Genomic DNA, 20,290 nt, shown 5'->3' on the forward strand with positions numbered 1-20,290 from the left:
AGCTAGCTGTGACAAACATTTTACTCGCGCCCACCTTCCTTTCTTGCACAAACTTATTGACGTAATAGAAAATTTTGCTCAAGAAGAGAGTTTTAGACACAGCTTTTATCTGACCTCAGTGCAAAGTGAAAGCATGATTAAGAAAGTTAACGTACAAAAACCTGAACAAAAGTATAGTCCAGAAGGACTGCAGAATCCTTAGAACTTGATCCTGGAAGGTGGCTGGAGAAGCCCTTAATTAGCCCTTAAGCTCCTGAAGCCGGTGGGATATGAGCCTTCTCTGCACTTTGCTGGGTCAAACCTTAATAAATCATTCTACACATTTTGCAGGGATCACCTATGGGGTGAAAGGCAGCAAATGTTTAAAAGGATTAATATAAACATTATATATCAAATGGAACTTATTTTTATATTCAAGCAGCTATGAAAATAATACTGTCATTTTGATAAGTGTATTTGCTAGTTAAAATCAGATGCTCAGCAGACTATATTCTGTCACTTGATTTTGCTAAATAAATGCACTTATATGCACTGGCATAGTGCATAGGCTGGAGGATCTACCTGTGTAGATCCAAATTCAAGTTTTAGGCTTTATGTAATAATCTTTGCTTAATATATTTTTCTGAATAGTAACTAAAACTAAAAGTAAATTTCATTGCCTTATTTAGGTATAACTCGTGTATGTCTGGACATAACATTTAAATTGTTTATACAGTGCTGGTATAGTTTAATTATGTCAAATAGCTTCATGCAAGTGTTCTATAACCTTTTAATCATAGTCATTGAAGTTAGAAATCAAAATGATCTTGTCTGGTCCATCTCTCTGCCAATTCAGGTCTGTGCCCTACGCTTGCTGTGTATGATACTTTGTCCAGGCTAGTCTTCTCTCTGAGTTCCATTTTACCAATTATTTTCTCAGAATAATATTCAGTTTCTAATCCAAAACTAAATGTCTTTCTGGATCAAGCTTTAAACAAGATATTAGCCAACAGTAGGAGTAATGACTTTCACAGTCACATTAGATTCAGTATTTTAAATGGAGATGTAATCCTTCTTAGTTTGGGGGAATTCTGCCAACTGCTGTGTAAAGCTGGATAGCTTATTTGGGATCGTACTTCATGGGAAGCTCCTCTGTATGCCACTGTAGCGATGGAAAATTAGGTTAGATAAATAGACCATTGATGAGATTATTTGGCAATTATTTAGTTTGCCAGAAGTGCTGAAAATCTGTACCACCTATTAATATCAGTGACATACACAGACAGTTAATGCTTTCCATCTCTCATTGATAGCAATGAAAGTTTGGTCTGCTCGGTAGCTCTCTGGATAAGGCTGTCATTTGCATTTGGTGTGCATGTAAAAGATATTCAGAGCATTTTATTTCTAGCTACACATGTAAGTAGCAGATAGGGTTATAAAGGAAAATTCACATTAGTAATTTTTACAGTGTTTAACACCCCAATACAAAACTATATATCTGTTTTCTTCTTGCATTGTCACAACTGAGCAGAATAAGCTGCAGTGCTTGCAAAACAGAAAAATGTATGTTGGGCTGTGAGGCATAACACTTACAATTAAATATGAAAAGATCTCTTTAGTTAACAGTACGAGGGCCGGGTGCGGAATGTGCAGAATGCCGCATCGCCTGGGTGCTGCAAGTAAAACCTGCGGGGGTAAGGCAGTAAATGTCCTTTCCTTTGAGGGATTTCTAAAAAGCAGGCCATTTTAAAGGGAAGTCTGTAAATTAACAGATTACATGGAGGGATGGTGAATTACCCCCTGTCTCTATTACTTACCTTAATGCTGATGTTGAAGCAAGAATATTAATTTCTGTTTCAACTTTTCTCCTAGTGTCTTTCATCAGTTGGGACAGGATTGGTATTTTTGTTTCTTTTCCTGTTTTGGTTTTGTTTTGTTTTGTTCTTACACCCACATAAGGCACCTTTACTTTTATAGAATGCAGAAAGTTCTCTATTTTTTGCAGAAGGAAATAGTTATCTTTTTCTATTCTGTCCCTCCACAAAGTATTTTTCCCTATTGAATGTATTTTTATGGAATTAAAAGGTGTTGCCCCTATTTATTGGTTGGCATTAAATTATATTTATTTGTATACCTCTTTCTTTACAGTGCAGTCCTGGAAGAGGAACTGTGGTCTAAACGTTGTTTTTAAGTTTTATATTTTCAACCATGCATTTAGGTAACTTTTGTTTCTGAAAGAATAGATCACTTTTAAGGTGACATTTTCTGGGAACTAGAACATAAAATTCAAAAACAATGTAGCCAAATCCCTGCCTATATCTACAAGAAGAGCATACAGTGAACACAATAAGCAGCCAAACATGATTGTAATTAGGATCATTAAAATATTTTCTGGACTTCTGAGGCAAAACGAGATAATAATATATAATTATAAATGCATGTAATATGTCTGAAGTGGTTGAAAGACGGTATTACAACAATTGCTATGCTACTGTTCCTTAGAAACTCAAATAATATCTTTATTTGGGCCTTTTAGCAAGCAGCAAATTACACACTGAAACTGTGCTGTCTGGCTCTGCTAGTTTTAGAGCTGTCGCTTGTGAAAAACACCATTTCTCAGCATCTGTCTTGCACTGAGTCGTCCTGACTGAGCGTCTGAAGGACATGGAGAGCGGGCTGGTGTGTCACGTAGTGCTGGGCGAGGGGCGTCCCTTAGCCACCCCGAGCAGAAGGGGGGGTCCCACAGCCACCCCGAGCGGAAGGGGGGTCCCACAGCCGCCCCGAGCAGAGGGGGGGTCCCTTGGTCGCTCCGAGCGGAGGGGGTCCCTCAGCCACCCCGGCTGTGCTGCGCCGCCGCGCGGTGGCGCCGCCGCCCGCCCCCACCGCCTCTCTCGGGGGAGCTGCTGGCTGCTGCACGAATCGCTGTACAAAGCGGTATGATTGATGTGTAATATTCACGGTAAGACAAAATATGCAGTAAACTTCACATTACTCGATACAATTCTTATAATATCATCATTTGCTAAGGATCATGATGAGATCATTGTACTGAAAACCACATTGCTGTCCATTCAATTCCGCACAGCAGAGCTGCGCCCTGCACTCAGATCAATGGCAGCATGCTAGACATGTTAGATCCTTGCACTGTGTCCCTACCTTGCAGCCTTTGCAACAAAAAGTATGTGCAAATAGTCGCAATCTTAGTATGGTGATAGACAGAAAAATAAAGGTGGCATTGGGGAGGGGGTGGGAGGATATTGATTTGCACATAGCTATAATTTCTTTCTGTATCTGCTTTCACATATTTGCTTAAAGTCCAGTTTGAAAGGCAGGAGTGGAGAAAGGTCCTGCCCTATAAACTGTTGAAAATTAACCTCAGTTGATGGCTTCAGTAGGGATGGTAGTTTAAATGCAATCCTGAACATGCTGGATAGAGGAATGAATTTAGGAACATTTGCCTTTCTGTCTGGAGTTTTTGGAAACTCATTCCTCATGCTTGGGATGGAGAGGCAGATAAGGAAAAATGAGCTTCACTTTGGTGCCCATCACATCACCGTTGCTCCTTACATGATGATGATGATATGATGATGATGATGATGATGATATCAGGGTGAGGAGCAGAGCAGACAGAAGGACTTCACTGCTAGGGAAAATCATCAGACACATTCTGGACACCTCCCCCAAACCAATTAACCCATAGAAATAAACTTTATCTTTAAAACCTGAGCAAGACACCCATCTCTCTCTCTCCTCTTTTGGGCAGATGTTTGCCAAAAGCCCTGCTCTATTCTGGTCCCTTAAGTGAAAGGTTATTTGGAGGATCCTTGGAAAGCAATGATGTGGTTTGCTGCAGTTCAACCCAGGTACAGAGTCCCGCTCTAACTGTACAGAGCAGGCACTCATTACTAATTGCAAAAGTATGGCCTTTTAAATTAAAAATCAATGTGTCTCTTTTTACTGGGCCTTCCTGAGATTGATGCTGGGTAACCACACCATTTCTTTGTATTTAATTAAACTTCTTGTGAAATAAATAACTGGCATGCATATATATACAGTATGTATTGGCCAAAGAGCCTGAGGAGGTTAGCAGAGAAGGCTGGTGCTCTCAGCCTGATACTTTTAGTACAGTGATCCAATAGCTCTCACTAAGCTCCTGAAGGCAAGATATGTAATGTGGACAGTTTGTGTCACCTACAGTTCTTTTTGTACTACCATCCCAAGCCTCTTCCTGAAATCCACGAACTTTTGAGTTTGTATCTTTAAGTTCCTGTTATAATCCAGCACAATAAATTCAGCTGGTGAATTGAGGGAGAATACAGGGCTTTGTGGTCTCAGCATTCCATCTGAGGAGATGTATCTGAAAATTTTCTCTTTTTCGTGGTTATTTTTATCCTGTTCTTTGTTAGAGAAAATATGTAGGAAAAAATGTGTTTCTACCCAACTGTTAATAGACAGTTGTTACAAAGTAGGGGCTTTCTTTTTTAAACTCTGCAGTATGTTCTTCCAAATTGCAACAATTTTTTTCTGGCATCTGTTACTTGGAAAAGAAACATGGGAGTGACAGAAAAAAAAGCTGAGAAATAGATTACAGCAACTGGAATAACTCTTTAGGAACAGTACACTTTTCACCTCTGGGTGCCACTGTTCAACTGTTTCTTGTTCAGTGACCATCTGCTTAGAAGTCCAGCTATTACTGTAGAAATACTCCCTGAAAGAAACTATTAAAGAGATATTACCTATATCTCTGTATAATCAAGAAACAAGTTTCCAACATATGGATATTAGTTATGCACTGTTCTGGTATGTCTATTTACATACGGAACAATGAAACAGTAAGTGAAGTACTCGGATGGTTTATTTAAAACCCCCCTTTCCTGTTCAGTCAGAAGTTAAAATGTAATCTCCTGTTCTCGTATATAAATAAGTACTAGTACATATTTATTAAGTATGCAGATTGATTATAACCATTTAGTTGATTTAAACAAGTTTTACAATATCAACAATAATTTACTTTATTGCCCACAGCCTACTTAATTCAAAAATCTATTGACTGATACCATTTCTTTTCAACTACTGTGGAACTGTTAATATTCAGAGCAAAATTAATTGCAGTCTGTGTATCCAGCTGTTCCACCAGATTAATTATGCTGTGACTATTTCTTCTAGAAATTCAGCCAGGGCAACTCATTGCGGGTTGACACTGGACCTCAGCTCTGAACTGTACTATGACTTTAATTCTAGTCAAGCAGAAATCTCCTATAAGTGAAATCAAGTATATTATTTAACTCCTTCATTGCTATTAAGCTGTTTTTTGGGCAACATTTTCAAAATAGTAATAATTGCATTTAGGTCTTAATGAAGCGTACCTTATCTCACCCAGAGAGGGACCCTGCTGCTGTTTTTGCCCCAGCCTCAATCCAGAAGTGTTCTTCCTGCACCCCACTGTGTAGGGCAGTTTGTCAATGAAAAGCAACAAGCCTGTTCATATCTGCACAGAGACATTTGAAAGTTCCACAGTAGCCTTATAAACAAGCATAAGCTGTATTTGTTCGTGTTTAATAGTTGTCTTTTGTTGGGGGAATTAAATTTGGTGTTTGTATCAGATAGAATTGATAATCTATTATGTCCTTCGTTCCTAACCATTAAGCTCTCCTACTTATGCTCTATATGTATATTTTTTCAAAATGTTAGAGGAAAAATTCAGACTAAAACATCCGTTAGAAATTAATTTCAACTTTGTCCCAGATTTGTACATTTTTCTATCCAGTTTCATTGGAAAATCCCAAATAAATAGAGCACTTCAAAATAAAAGAATTTAACTTTATCCTGGGAACATGCAGTTCAGGTTTTGGAAGGGGAAATGTGTAATAAAATGCTATTCAAATGAAACTGGTTAGGCTGTAAAATACGTAAGTGGAAACTTTGAGGAAACTGGCAATGAGAAACTGGAAATCGAGCAGTAATTTAAGTTTCACACAACCACCCTTTGCATGTGTGAGTACAAAGGAGAGACTGGGCACAAATATGAGTCAGAGCCCTCCTCTCAGGAACTGAGGGGACAGAGATTCCCAGCATCTGTTTCCTTAACTATCACCCAGAGGATACTGGTGGTAAATCACAGTGAGTAAAAATAGAATCAGAAAACTAGCTCAAAACAAATGAAGCACTGTATTTTGCAGTACTTCAGCAGTAGATCTGTATCCAGCTCAGCTTTTATCTGTGTTCAAACTGAATGTGTCATATCACATTCATCTTTAAACAAATGGTTATTAAAATCACAGGCATGGAGTTAGGATGTCCCACAGAATAGCCAGCCAAATTTGCTGCGTGAAGAGGAGATTGATCCTGCTTAAATTTTTTAATGAACACACCAATGTCATTGTAGTAGATCGAGATGACCAGACCGTTTGGTAGTGTTAATCACTGCCCTTCTTTTGTAGTGAATGGGTCTATGTTGAGTTGAATGAACTTTGGGTCTGGCCCACAGACTCCAGCTAGAAGAGTTTGTACATATGACTTATTTTAGATTCCCGATTGAGCTGTCTACATAATTCCCATGTTATCAGTGCAAGCCATAAAAAGAGATAATGATACTTCGCCTTGAAGGGCTCTAGTGAAATTTAATTAAAGTGCTGTGAGTTCCTCATCTGGAAGACACTGGAAGGAAGGAATTTCTATCAACCTTAAGAGTTCTGAGTTTATACTTGAACAGCAAACATTTTAAATAATATTTTACCTGTTTATTGAAATTCTGATGTTTTACAAAAATGTCAAAGGTCAATATGGAATTGGCATGTCTTTGGGATATCCCATTTGCCTTGTCATTAGAATCGTAAATATAATGTGACTGGGACTTTTGAAGAAAAACTCAACCTTTTATTTTAGAAATAAATTCATTTATTACTTATTTATGAATTTGTTTATTTCGTAATCTTCACCTCATAAGATCCACATTCTAAATTATATAAATACCAAGAAAGAAAACTGCCTTAACAAGGTTACTGTGGTAAACTGAAGAAGAACAAGGAGACTAAATGCACGGTATAACAAAGATGTAAAGAATTATCAATGACCAAAGCTTATGGTTAATTGAAAGTCACACTGTTCAGTTTGCCGGTTTCAGAACCACACACAAAAAAGGCATTTTTTTCAGAATCTTGAAATCTTTGTAATTACAGATTTAGATTCCTATCTGAAACTCAAATAATTTTAAAATTGTCCCAAAGATTGAGACAATTTAAATACTCTTAAACACCACTGTTGCTATTTTGCTATTGTGTTGTTTGTGATACTGTTTTAAATCAAATTCTCTCTATAGTAACAGTAATAAGAGAATGAGTGCCTGTGACCCTAATTGTAAAACTTCTTCTTTTCAACTTGAGAGCTTTTAACCAGCAGTGGTTCATTCTTAGAATTTATTGCATATCTGATTGTTCCCTTTTTTGTCAGCTTTTTATTGTTTTAGCAAATATTCTTCAACCACAAGAATTTTAGAACTACTACTTCTAAAATTATGAACTTCTCTAGAAGAAAAGGCTTTTATAAAAACATCTTGTGTTGGAAATAAAATTAAATGATCTTTTATGATGAATAAAACAAGACTAAAAATGTATATTCTCAAAATATAAAGAGGCAAAATACTAAAAGCAGGTATAAAAATTTTATTCTCTCTTGACAATTGTATATATTTAAATGGTAGTCACTACCTGTTTTCAATGTTAAGTTACTGGATCAATTTTATTAAATATTGTTAATCTCCCTCAACAGGAAATCTAATTTATTAAACCTGCTGTATTTCTTAAAATCTGTCCTTATCATTTACTAAAATGTTATAGGGTCATGTCATCTTTAAACAAATACAATATTTGAGTTTCAGATAGGAATCTAAATCTGTAATTACAAGGATTTCAAGATTCTGAAAAAAATGCCTTTTTTGTGTGTGGTTCTGAAACCGGCAAACTGAACAGTGTGACTTTCAATTAACCATAAGCTTTGGTCATTGATAATTCTTTACATCTTTGTTATACCGTGCATTTAGTCTCCTTGTTCTTCTTCAGTTTGCCACAGTAACCTTGTTAAGGCAGTTTTCTTTCTTGGTATTTATATAATTTAGAATGTGGATCTTATGAGGTGAAGAAATATTTCTTACATTTTTATCCAGATTAACATACTTCGATTAATTTTAATTTGGTGCTTTGATTAACTGGAATCAGGGTTCCACAGCACTATGTTCTTATGCTACATGCTGTTATACAAACATTAACACTGACACAGAGGACTCTCTCCTGAAGAATTTATGAATAGACTTTCAAAATGACTAGGTGCTGTTGCATCAGTACTGTTATAGCCATTACATTCCCTTATGGCATTAAAATGTATCACATTGTGTAATCAGCGTACTTAAAGATAGGAAAACATCACTGAAGAATATTCAAAAGCCCCCTTGAAACAATGACGCTCTAGCGCCATTCATTCCTTTGTGCCTGCTTTTGTTTGTGACATTATTATTTCTAGTGATTTTTTTTTCTTGTAGTGTTTGAGACGTACAGTGTGGTGAATGCACCACCTGCCTCAAGTGCAGAGGGAGTTTTCATTGTATGCATCTCTATGCCGTTTTGTATTTGTTTTCCATTTTGTATTTTCTCATTCACTTGGGAGCTTTAGCAACTGAAATACACCTAATTTGTTCATTGAACAACGTGTTTTTTCTTGTATCTACTGCTGAAAAAAGGTGTGAACTACCTTGAGAGAAAAACATGAGGCAAACAAGGCACCAGGTAAATTAAGTGGTCAGGATTATTCCGCTATCTGTGCCTGCTTTTTTTGATAAAAAAGAAAACGTAGTACTTTGCATTCATTACATATTTTTTAGTATAGTTAGCATGTATTAAGTATCCAAAGCAAGCAGCCCTCCCCTATGCCACTCAACGATAGCAGCACTTCTTTCTAGCCATGTGGAAAAAACTCTAAGAATTTAGGGCCAATAGGAATTTGCAATGTGCAGTTTCCAGTGTTTTTAAAGGACTAATATTAAGCTAAATTAAGCAGCACCACATATTTGTATTTATGCTGCCTGTTTTACTGTTCTAGCTCTTTTACTAGAATACAGAAATTTGCTAATTCATTCAATAATGTTTTGCAACATCCATTTTCACACTGCACTTGGTTAACGAAACCACGTGGCTCTACATGACTGGGAAGCTCTGCTCACAGCTCCAGAGTCACAAGCTGTGAAAGGACTAGAGTCGTCCTCTGATTGTTTAGTCACTGAGGGCAAGATTTAATGAAATCGTTGTCTGTTGCAGTACAGGAGCCTACGCAAGCAATGCTTCTCATTATTTCTTGTGCTAAGTTAGTGTCTAGACTGTAGGAATACTTTTAAGTATTTGTTGAATTAGGTTTGTGTATATATATGTGTGTGTGTGTGTAAAAACAATTTTGATAGTTTTTGAAAGCAGTGTAGGCTAATGGAAGTTAGATGCAATCTTAGAATAAAATAGAATGAGTTCTATGAACTCAAATACCCAAAGAAGCTAAATAACTATTGACATGCTGTCTTAAAGAGAACACTTTTAATGAGATGAGATCTTGTTCATATGCTTGTAGAAAGAGGGTTAATATTTATGTTAAAGGAGATTTTTTTTTCTGCTTTCTTACTGGATCCTCTGCTATAGATAAACAGGAAGTGCATTGACCTAAAGTTGTGGGGTTTCCCTTTCCTGTACCAAGCTACTAGGTTGTCTCATATAAAACCTTAGCTTCACTGTTACATAAGAAGTTCTACAACACTTATTTTTTTAGCGAGTTTATGTGGATGATACTTGAAACAACTACAGCTATGCATGAGAAAACCCTTAGTTGCCTAACACCAAATCCTACAGCCTGTATTCAGTTCTGAAGTAAATTTTCCCTTGGCTTCAGTTTTTCTGGCAGGTTTTCAAGAATAAGTAGAAATCTTATCCAAGTGTCAGATTTGGTCAATAGCCAATATTTTATAGAAATACAGATGTAGAAAGTAAGGGAAAGAGACTAGGTTGAAAAAGGTGCAGCTAGTAGTTGCATCTCTATGAAGTTCCTCTCTCTAGTAGAAGACCGAGTGGTCTTGTATGTGGAGCTTGCTTGTTTGAAAATATGAATGCTCTGCACATGTATACATTTAAATGAGGTTTCTTTCAGTTTTTACCTGAGATGTTTTAAGTGTCTGCCTTTGAAAAAAAGAGCAGAAAGGCTGCAGTCTGTGATTCTTACATTCCCAAGGCATGTCCTTACCTCTTCACAGGGAGGTTTTGCGTCATCATGCCAGCTCCTGGATCTTTTCTTGCTCTTTTGACAGCCTTCTCTAAGTTACAATTCATTTGCACAATGTTCCTGCCTCTAATCTAATGAGCAATTTTAATTTCTTATTGTTGTTCAATATCCACACTTATTTGCTGCACATTACTGACGTTGTTATGAACATCAGTTCCTTCCTTGGCTTTATATAGACCTTGCTATCTCACCAGTGTTTTTCATAATTAATTTTAACAATACCTTTAGGAGATAAAATGCCATTATTATTTCCATTTTACAGATGCAGAACTGAGGCACATAAAAACAAAAATAAGAAGAATCTACTAATTCTGGGAGCACAACCTGACACTATTCTGTCTTGGTTTTTCAGAGTATCTAGTATTGTAGTGGCACTGTATGCGTTCAAAGCACAGTTTCCATTGATTTCAATTACTCCTATCATGCATGAGGAACACATGCTTAGTGATTACTTATGAAAAATTTGCTTTGAGTGACCTGCCCAGTGTATATGGACTCTGTAAGTCAGAGCTAGCATCTAATTCTTTAGGGCAGCTTCCAAGTGCATTAGTCAAGAAGTCATCCATTCTGTTTCAACTACCTTTTAATTACATAACTTAGCCCACATAATGTAACAAGTATAGCTGGTAGTGACAAAGAAGGTAAAAATATCTGAAGCAGGAGATGCCAAGCATTATAGGCAAGCTTTAGGAAAAAACATCCTAGGCATCATTAAAGCAGTTACTGTTTCCTGGATGACTGCAAGCATGTTAAGCAGGGAATCTGATCCATGGAGACTTATAAGATCCTGAAGGTATTTCTGGAAATATCATACTAAATTATGTCACGTGTAACAAACCTCCTAAAAAGAAGGACAGTGACAATCATGGAGGTGGCTGGATGCCTAAGTGCCAATACTGTACTTCATTCTAACGTTGTAACCCTACATTAAGAATACACCTGCACCCTTCCAGCTTCTGCAACAAGTGAAGCAGTGGAGTCTGAAAAAGTCTTCTGTAATAATTCTAGCATAGGGCATCTCCAAAGTGTGTAATCATACAGGAGTCCTGTGGAGCAAGTTACCTGGAGTTCTTTTCCTTTCAGTTCTCATCCTCCTCCCCCATTCCCATCCACAGTTCTGGCTCTCTCTGCTTTCATCTCAGGATGCCTTTGGGTCTAACACTGACTTTTACTTTAGTTAAGCTTATGGAGAACTTGCAAGTTCAAAGTCTTGTTTGCAGTTGAAGAATGATATTTTTCAGTGAATAAAAATCAGCTGGAGCTGTGCCTTGTGTACCAAGTTTTATCATTTTGGATGCTACCTGTAGACTTTCTCATGAGAACAGTTCATTCTTGATGAAACCAATGGTGGTGGTTTGGAACAGCCTGTAGATTTTATTTCTATTTGGCTTCTGTTTAATTGGTTTTCTGCATGCATACACAAACTGTAAAAATCTATTTGTTTCAAGCAATCACAAACAGAATGGGAGGAAATGTTTTTATCCAGAATTTAATTCACAAAGGGCACTTGGGTCAAACGGTTATTTTCATCTGGCTATTTATAGTGACTAAATGTTATATAAATGTGTCTTGCAGGAGTTGTTTATAAACTAATGGTTGAATCCAGTTCTGATGGAAATATGTGGAACTATGCTGGCCTCATTCACTTATATCAAGTCTGGAACTGGGCCATTCAATTCAGTAAGTTAGTGCAGGATGTAGATTCGTGTTGAATTTGGTTCACTGTCATTATTAGGTCTGTGAATATGAAGAAAATACTCTTGTGAGAAAATATTAATGGCAAAAAATTAAAAGGAATATTTCCGTTAGGCATTTCTCCAGTAGGTGTTCTATGAAGTGTTAATAATATGCAATTAATTCTCTGAATGCAGCATGTGCACCCTTTTTGATCAGGGTTTTGAATGTTTGTGACAACAGGATGCTTTCAGCTCTTTACAAGATGCTGAAAATTCTGTCTGCATTTTAAGGCTTATGCTTGTCTATTGCTGGGAATTTGAAGGAGGGTGGACTTCTGAGTTTGCTGCATATACACATGACTTGGACCAGCTCTGTCTCTTACGTACACTGTGAATCGGGATTATACTATTTTCAACATCTTATTATAACATAGAACATTTTTGTCAGGCACAAAGTGTATGTGCAGCAAATGTATTTATATGTACATGTGTTTCTTAAGACCCAAAACGCCATTCTGTGATTCTGTTTAAATTGCTGAACAGTCTTTCTTCTCTTTTGTCTACAAGCTCATGCATCTATAGTAAATTGGATTAGGCTAAGATGAAATATTTTGTGGGAGATGATAGAAATATTGGGAGCAAACGACTGCACAGCTATTGAATGCATTTATTTGAGCAAGAATAAAATAATATGGCTAGTATGTAATAATTAAGTGTATGCCTATACTGTAACCAGGCGCAGAATCTGTCCAATGATATCCAAGAATGTGTTTCAATAATGACTACACCACTTTTAATGAAAGAACATAGAACATCTTTACAGATAAGTAATAATGGATTTTCTTTTGCTGTTTTTTTAAAGCAAATTGTCAACAGCTGTAATGTAAAGTTAGTTATTTCCTGGCAGTTAACACTCAAGTTTCCAATAATAATATTTGTTTTCCATAGCAAATCGATGCCTTGGTACACTAGAATTAAAATTCTAAATCATCTCAATGAAATGCCTATGTTTCCATTTTTAATTGTTGATGTCAGAAGGGGGGTAAAAACTGCATAATTGTAAGTGGGTTTGGATTTCAATTTAAAGAGAAAGCTGTCCTCTTAAATAACTCCAATAACTCCTGGGAGCCAAAATCATTTTCAAAAGATAATAACTTTGAACAAAAAAAACCCCAACCTCAAGTGATGTATATTTATAAACAGGAAAATCATTTTCCATTGAAGAGCAGTCCCTTGAGATCACTATACTTCCACAGAAAAACAATTCTCAGGTTGAATCTAATCCAGTTTCATAGCTTTCTACTGTCCTAGCATTGTACCCTTATCAGTTAAGATGCTAATTATTTCCCCTTTGACTGTATCATCTAATTCTGATGATATCAAAGCAAACTTAAGTGATTAAACATACAATTATTGGACAATTGACGTCATCCAGTGGCAAGGTTCACTTTTTCCTCCTATACACTTATAACGCTATTGTTAAAGTACAGTAAAAGTCCTTTTGTATCGTGACTAGAAGTGGTATCTTTTCTAGAAATGCTGTGCACACTTGTTCCTTTCAGGAAGCAAAGGAGAAAAAACCACTATGTTACAAATGCGGCTTTTTACACTCTGATTTAACCTTTAACAAATGAAAAATACAAGGTCAAAATGTAATTATATTAGAAAATATTCACCTGCATTGCTATATGGATTTTTTTAAAGGGAAAGCCAATAGCATATACTTACAAAATGCACTCATTAGCCCAGATGGCATGTTTCAAACACCAGTGCTGTAGTAGTTTTTTCCTTTTTTTTTTCTTTTTTAACAGTTACTGTAGGATATTTACTAAAAAAGTAAACTGCTCCTTTTTCTGTAACATAAATGATAAATTTGATGTTACATGAAAAGGTAGTATTTATCTTACATTTCTATTGCTCTTCTGAGAAAAAAATAACAAAGAATCAGAACCTTTAATTAACTGTTCTTGAACTGTCAATAGATTCATGTATTTGTGAAAAAAGGAGGACCTCTGGGAAACCGACATAGTAGGACAGAGTCTCATTTTATATTTATAAGCATTTAAATAGTGCTGGACAGTACAAAGAAAACTTGGTCAGAGAACAATTTATATTTATATTCATCTTTGAACTATTTAGATTTACAGAATAGTGTAGAGAAGTCCATAGGTACATTCAGTATCTTTCCTGTATTGACACATTTGGGCAAAAGTAAAACCATAAATATACAGAACAATAAATAATTTCTGTTGCAGTATGGATACTTAGATCTTATCAAAATGGAAATTATTTTGGAACCAGATGCAAAGCCCTTGAAATAAATAGTTTCTTTTCTTTGATTTTGGAGGGCTTCAGACCAGTATGAACTTAAATTTTCTGTCTCATTCAAATCATGGTATCATCAGCAGCAAAACACTTTCCTAGCATTGCTGAAACATTATTTAAACACTGATTTGCAGGAGAAAGAAACCACTTACTGAATCCCCAAGACCACTTCCTGAACACTTTAATTTTACGGGAAAAAGAAAATAGTCATAGGATATTGAAAACAATGGGCCTAGCAGCTTTTGCTTGGGGAAGTCTGGCAATAATGGGTTTTGATTTAAATACTGTTATGCAAAAGTAATTTATCTTTCTTTAGGAAATCTGAGAAAACTAGGAAAACTTTACTGAAGTTTCATTTGTCTTTTTTTCCCATTGCGCTCTTTAAAGTCAGATTTATGAAGTTATTGGTCATGTCAGCTATGTAACTAAGAATCTGAAATGTGCTGTTCCTGACTATTGGCTTAAAATTTTCAATATTCCAATCTTTCTGAAAAATACCCCAACAACCAGAAACAAGTATATTTCCATTTTTTTTTAACTGCGTTTGTATTCTCTAGAAAATTTTAAATAAATTCAATGGAACAAAGACCAGCACTAGATTAGGTCCATATCAATTTATTTAAAAATACTTGTCTAATCTCAGATCAGATGTGGACTATGTAAGTGATCCTCTGCGATTGATTAAATATTTTGATGATTTCATTAGAAATTGGCTATAAATATTTAAAATTGTGAATTATTTTAACACTGAGTGTTATTTGTTATGTGCTCCCGAGGAAAAGAGAATTTGGGAACTATGCCTGTATCTGAATCTGGTTTCTGCTCATATAAATCAATTAGTGTATGTAAAGGCTTATGTTAGGTAGTGCTGATCAGCTAAAACAGGCACTGACTGAAGCATTTTCCTTGGCTGTCAGGAAAATCAATAAACAATAAAAGAAAGGGCTTAGTCTTGAGAAGTACGATCAAGGTCTTCTAAGAATAATCTGAGATTCCAGTGTTGGTGTACTCAAATCTTGATATCTATATCTAACTTAGAATTGATTATTCATTTTCATATGCTTGATCTAAGAACATGACAGTTCTTTAGGTAATGCCTCTGCTTAACTGTAGTGCTATGTATAACTAAATTGGCTCTTTACATTAAGAATTTTCTATTGAAATAGGAGGTATGTGCAAGGATTTTAAAATGCTCAGAGCATCTGTTCTGTGCTTGCTCAATATTTGATTTTGCCTAAATTTCTTTATAACACTTAGCTGTTTTTTATAACTAAGCCTATTTCCCAGGTCATCCTGTCTCATTCTCTTATGATCTATTTTTCTTTAATTTTCCTTCGACATCTCGTGTAGCAAAAGACATCTGTCCACAGTTCTGTGCTTCTTTCACCACCTGACTTCCTCTTTATACACAGTTTAATATCTTTTCCATTAAAGATCCCATGCTGGAGAATTAAGCAGTTCATATTTGGTTTTAACTGGGTGAAGACTTTCAGTTACGTGGGAAGGCTGAAGTTCCCAGGAGTTGATTTTAATACCTTGGATATTAAAGGTAAAAGCCTCAGCCTTATAGGTTAGGGGAAAACAATTATAATTTCTGGTAATTATAATAACAAAAGTCTGTCTAGGACTTAAGCTGTTCAATTTTTTCACAAGTGATCTGGAAAATGGCATGAATTGTGATCTGAAAAAGTTCCCTATTCATACTTATAAAAATTAAGTCTGATAGCAAAAGATGACATGATATTGGAAGGCTGGGCTATAAAATGGCAGATGAAATTAAATGCTGACAAAAGTAAAGCAGTGTACATGGGAAAAAGCATTTCTATCTTTACACATGCAAGGATGATCTTTCAATTGATTATTATTTTTCAAGAAAGATCTGGAGTTATGAAAGCTAGGTCTATTAGAACATCTGTGGAGTTCTGGGTAATAGTAAAAATCAAATAAAATATTAAGAATTATTAGGAATAAGAAACAGATTGGAAAAAGTCATTATGCCATTGTTAAACCCATCATGAAGTTACATCTTGAATACAATTTGTATTTCTGACCCCTCCATTTAAAATTCATGTATTAGAACTAGAAAAGGTACAGAATGGGACAACAAAGACAATAAAAGGAATAATTAAATAGATCAGGATTCTTCAGCTAGGAAAATAGGTAACTGAAGGGAAATATAAAGGTTCGTAAAATCTTGAGAGGCACAGAAAGTGAATATGGAATGATTGCTCATTCTTTCTTCTAATAAAAAATGAGGGGCCAAATTATACTACAAGGTGGCAGACTTAAAACGGAGGCAGTACTTTTTCATACAGCTTAGTTTGGCTGGGAAAACTCTTGCTACTGGACGTTGTGAATGCTAAAAGTTTACACTGGTTAAAACAGCATTTAGATAAATATGTGGAAGAAAAAATCCATCAAGGGCTATTAAACACAGATATTACTTCTGGCTCAGGAAGTCTCTCCCACAAATTGCTAGGGGCTGGAAGAGTATACAGGGAAACTATTGCTATGTAATTGGTATGTTTTTATACTCTTCCCTAGGCATTTACTATTGGCTTTTGCTGGAGACAGGATGCCGGGCTACCTTTGTTTTGACCAGCTATGGCTATTCTTATGATCTTCTCTGAAAATAGCAAGCATTCCCATCGAGTATTTTCTATTGAAACTCAAAAGTCAACATCTTTATAAAGGGAATAACACTTAGTTCACAGAGAAATCATGGTTCTAAAAAACCTTTCTGCCAAGTGTTTTTATGTCCTGTAATTAGAAGTGTGTGTGTGTATACATACATACATACATATATATATATATATATAAAAAAGTGTATACAAACAAACACACCAACTTATATAACATTACTGCTATTGATTTTTTCTGTGGTGGTATGATCTTAAAGGTTTGTGCTCCTCTTAACATTCATAAAGATGTGCTTAAAATCAAACATTTGAGTAGTTTAATTGACTTCAAATAACCTTTCGTGTTTTGCTGAAACAGGGTATGTGTAAGGCATTGGGCATTATTGCTAAAGATAAACTATCCTCACTATTAATCATCCTTTCTATATCTTATCCAAATCCATTTCAGCTGGTATTTTTCTAGCGTTTGTAAATAATCATGATTTTTGGTCTGTGTTGTTTGAGCAGTTTTCTTTAGCCTTATTCAGTTTTATAATCTGACCCAGTAAACCTTTACTCCTGTAATGTTGCTGATTGATTGACTTAGCTGCTCATATCAGTGAAAGCTTGGAGAACAAGAACTTGAGTGTTCCTGTGTCACAGCTGTCTAATGATTTCTTCAAAAAATATCCAGTCATTCTTTTTCAAGCATAGACAGCACCTCCTGCTGCTGTGAGATCATATACAGTGAGGATTTCTGATAACACTGGTCCTGATCTTGAAGAAAAACTATCAAGAAGTATTCAGAGGAATGTTCTACCATGACTAAAGTCTATTTGCAAGGATCATTTCAAAATATAGGCTCAGGATTTTAAAATTCAGTTTAATTATATGCCTTCTCTGGGGGCAAAATGGAAGTATGAAAACAAAGAGGAGAAACAGGCAAAACTAGTGCCTTTTTCTCTCTTGGTATTTTTTGTTCCTTCTATTTTTTGAAGATTACATACTACATCTCAAAATAATCTCCTGAATTTACAGAAATCAGTTTCATTGCAACATGCAACAGAAAAAAAGATAAGAAATATCTGGTGTCAGGAATGTATTTTAAGAAATTTTATTAAAAAAAAATCTTAGAATACAAAGCTTTAAGAAACATGTCTTCCATTAAATACTGCTAAGTTCTTCTACGTGTCAGTAGAAGTTTATGGTCCCAGAAAATTTTTATTATATTAATAATAGATCTGCATTTCTTTAGTTAATGACCAAAAGAGAAGATCTCCTTTTCTGGGCAGCAAGGCCGAGATTTGTAGTGTCTCACTTCAGGAACCTTTGTATAAGTAAGATATTTGAACTATGGCTTCAGACAAACGGGAAGAGGCAAGCACTTCCACAGGCTGATAACTGAATGAACCTAAGCTTTAGACTTAAAGTTGTCTGGAAGGAGCAAGTCACTTTAAAATTTGTTGCTTTTATATTTCTTATATTATTTTTTACAATACAAGAGAACCAGATAATAAAGGGATGTGATGCACGGATGTGTGTGTAGGCAGCTCAACGTTTGCTGATAAAATGACTGTGTTAGTGCATAAGATACTCTTATCGAATGGTGAATGATACAGTAGGAGGATTTCAAAAGAAATCACCAGTCCTGAAAGCCCTTATTTGCATGCCTACTTTATACTTGTACAAGGAAAGACCATCATATTCTTCCTGTGTAAGACATGCAACTTTTATTCCACATATCATTGAAAACTATAATTTCAGCGTAAAGCCCATAACTTCTGTTTAGAGAATATGGTCACATAATAGACTAAAATACTAATGCATTTTATACAGAGAGACACAAAAGAAGATACTAAGCCTTTTTTGGAGTGGTGGAACAGATGTTGCCTGGATCCAACACAAGAATCCCCAGGGAAAGAAGTAATCTCCTCTGAAGTTGGTGTGCGTCTTGCCTGCTGCTTCTCCTGCTATGATGGATAGTTACAGGAAATAAACTGACTCAGCAACGACACTTGGAATCTCTCTCCCTGCTACCTCCTCCTATTTAGGATTAGTAGATAGATACTCCGATTAAAACCTACTGTCTAGATATAAACTATAACACTGATTAAATGGATCGTTTTGCCAAGGGAGATGTAGCTGAATTGCCCATTTTTCATTCAAATGTTCAAGCTTAGAGAAGTAGCTTCCAGCTCTAAATATATTGAATCACCATTAACCCAATGAAGAGGGTAGGAACACAGATACACACTTTTTATTAGATGAACAGAATTGCTTGTCTGATAATCTGAAGAATTAAATGGTGCTGTTTATTTAGATTCTTTTAAAATGATTTTGGTATAATTCTACATGACAAGGTGTTGATTAAACTAGCAACAACAAGAAATCAGAGTACCCGTATTAAAGTATTTGTACAAGTCTGGTAAGGACCCATTACACAAGGGGAGGGAGAGTGAATAAATAATTGAATGAAAAAGAAAAGGCAGAGAGGCTCACCAGGAAAGAGTTACTACTTGTCCACAGTCAAATAGAAGTCACATCCCATAGGAATCAGTAATCGAACCCTGTTCTTTCAACTCTGTAAAATGATTATGACATAAACATAAGAGCAAAAAACTTTAAGAATAGAAGAAAATGCACATGCAGTTTAAAAGCACTGAGTTCTGCTATGTCAATTACATTTTATGTAGGAAGAAACTGCTTTAAAACATAATAAAATATCTAATTTTGTAAAAGCTCTATTAATTTTAGTTAGCATTCGTTTTGAATTTCTTTAATACATAATAATTCATAATGTATCAAAAGAGAATTAAACTGATTTTTTTGTTTATTAGTCATGTGTTTTTAATGTAAAACTCTCCATATTTATAACAGCTTTAAAAGGGATTAATAGATTTTTAAGGCCAGAAGGGACCATTATGATTATCTAGCTGGATTTCCCTTTGTGATTCCTTATTGACTCTGATGACTTGTGACTGAACTACAATAAATTTTATAGAAGGATGGTAGTAACAGAATATGAATAATTTGCACATTTTATACCATATTTCATATGATAATCTCAAAGCACCTTGTATGTTGTAGACATGGCTGGATATTTCCATTGTGCCTACCACTGAATATTTAAATTCACATGAAGGCTCAAGGCTTACTTCTTTAGTTGTTTTACCTGTTTATAGATGTTGCAGTTCTCAGCACGGAGTAGTAAATTACTTCTCTGAATAGAAAGAAATCAATGACAAAATTAGTAACAAGACCCCTCAATGTTTGCTGATTCTGGTCCCTCCCATTCCCTCTCTTCAAAGTACTGCTTCCATTAAAGTATCTAAAATGGTTGGTGCATTCTCCAATAGTTTTTTTTAGGTTTGAATGAAGGGGTGA

General features: G+C 35.5%; 1 long non-coding RNA gene across 1 annotated transcript in view; it reads left to right on the forward strand.

The window, feature by feature from the left end:
• The window catches only part of LOC106499156 (uncharacterized), a 37,225-nt gene extending 17,584 nt beyond the window's left edge, over window positions 1–19,641 (forward strand). Inside the window, exon 3 of the long non-coding RNA XR_010884558.1 lies at window positions 18,743–19,641. This is a non-coding gene — a long non-coding RNA (uncharacterized lncRNA). The remainder of the gene's footprint in view (window positions 1–18,742) is intronic.
• The last annotated feature ends 649 nt before the right edge of the window (window positions 19,642–20,290 follow it).

This window comes from Apteryx mantelli, chromosome 6 (genome assembly GCF_036417845.1).
Source record: "Apteryx mantelli isolate bAptMan1 chromosome 6, bAptMan1.hap1, whole genome shotgun sequence".
Classification (NCBI taxonomy): domain Eukaryota; kingdom Metazoa; phylum Chordata; class Aves; order Apterygiformes; family Apterygidae; genus Apteryx; species Apteryx mantelli.